General features: G+C 42.5%; 1 long non-coding RNA gene across 1 annotated transcript; it reads right to left on the bottom strand.

Moving 5' to 3' along the window:
• Nucleotides 1-310: 310 nt before the first annotated feature.
• Nucleotides 311-1,434, bottom strand: LOC146681626 (uncharacterized). Its single transcript, XR_014918166.1, has 2 exons — nt 828-1,434; nt 311-747 (listed from the first exon to the last, which is right to left on the bottom strand). It is a non-coding gene; the product is annotated as an uncharacterized LOC146681626 (long non-coding RNA).
• Between the last annotated feature and the right edge of the window lie 230 nt (nt 1,435-1,664).

The following is a 1,664-nucleotide window of genomic DNA, read 5'->3' as shown; positions in this document are numbered from 1 at the left end:
TTTGTTAATTGCCATTTGGTCCCTTGTAAGTTATAAGTGACCTGTATAAACCTCATATTCTATCAGTTGATGGTGATGGTGTACTGCATCTGGTGCAGCCTCCTGTTGAGCCAGACCAACATGCAGTTGTGAGTAATACTCCACAGATTATATGAGTTTACAGTAGAACAGCAATGTTGTCTATTTCTTTACTACAGGAAAATAATGAAGAAACATTGACAGCTGTTACAGAGGAGGAAGCAACAGAGACACTTTATGAGGTTTACATCTTTTAATACTTTGTGTACAGGAAATACAGGCGACCAATAAAGCCAGTTGAACAAAAAATCTGTTTATTCTTCTTTCAACATGTTGAGGTGATGGGTCAAAAGAAATGATTGTGACATATGGTGTCTCTGACTGCTCTTCCATCTTGTATGTCCGTGCGAGGGTCAGGATGTTCATGGTTTGGATCACTGCTGATGTTTGGTTCAGAAGGACAGTGTTCTCCTCTAATTGTGGCAATGTTGTGAAGAATCACACATGCCACAATAATGTCACATGCCCTTTCTGGGGTGACCCTGAGTCTTTGCAGGCACTGGAACCGGGCCTTAAGCATTCCGATAGTCATTTCAATTCTGGCTCTTGTCCTGCAATTAGCCAGATTATATCGCTGCTGTGGGCCCGGTTCAGGGTCAGGGTAAGGGGTAAGCAAATAGGGTAAACATGGATACCCCCTATCACCAAGCAAGTAGCCAGTGAACTCTCCTAAGACAGAAGGGTACACTTCAGTTCAAATGTCCCTGAAGCAATTGGTCTTTATATATTTTAAAGTATTCTCAACTCACCATGTCCAAATTTTGTGCTCAGTGTACATTCACGGAATATTTGTGAGTCATGGACAGAGCCTGGCCACTTGGCTTCCACATTTGTGATAATGTTGGCAGCATCACATATGATCTTCACAGTGCAGAGAACACAAATTAGCATCCATTACTATGATAAAATAATTTGTTAGTTTGACATGCTACAGGGAACTATGTACCTGTACATTAATGCTGTGGAAAGACTTCCTGTTCACATAGTCTCCTTCATTTACTGAAGGAGCAATGATTGGAATGTGAGTACCATCTATACAGCCAATCACGCCTGGGAACCCTGGAAATAAATGTAAAATTTAAGTAGTAGTCCAAGTATCACCACATCATGAATTAAGTTTTGGTCATCCTGATACCTGCAATTTTGTGGCATCCCTCTTTGATAAATCTTGTGGGTCTATGACCGGGGAACACCACAAACGGGTACAGGAGACGTTTCAGTGCAACTGTAACATTCCTGACTGCCCGACAGACGGTAGCCTTGGAAACGTGCTCAGCGTCACCAATATTATACAGAAAGCTCCCGTTTGCAAGAAACCGAAGTGCAATACAAATAATATGCAATGAACTGAGAGGATGTCCGCGATGTGTCACATGCGTAATATATGGCCTGAGGATGTTATCCAAATAAATTATAGATTGTGCTGAGAAACGGTAACGTTCGCACAGAAAATCATCAGGAAATGATAAAATGTCCAAACGCGCTCTGATCACTCTCTCCCGGCGGTGAGCTCTGCGGAGAATTTGGGCTTCACGATCTACTGGCTCTTCAAGGAAGTGGCACGCCATGTCCGACACTTCCTACTG

The sequence above is a fragment of the Copadichromis virginalis genome, linkage group LG23, assembly GCF_057382275.1.
Source record: "Copadichromis virginalis isolate Kocher_CV1m ecotype Utaka linkage group LG23, C_Virginalis_male_GT1.1, whole genome shotgun sequence".
In the NCBI taxonomy this organism is placed as follows: domain Eukaryota; kingdom Metazoa; phylum Chordata; class Actinopteri; order Cichliformes; family Cichlidae; genus Copadichromis; species Copadichromis virginalis.
This window is presented reverse-complemented; position numbering and strand designations above follow the sequence as displayed.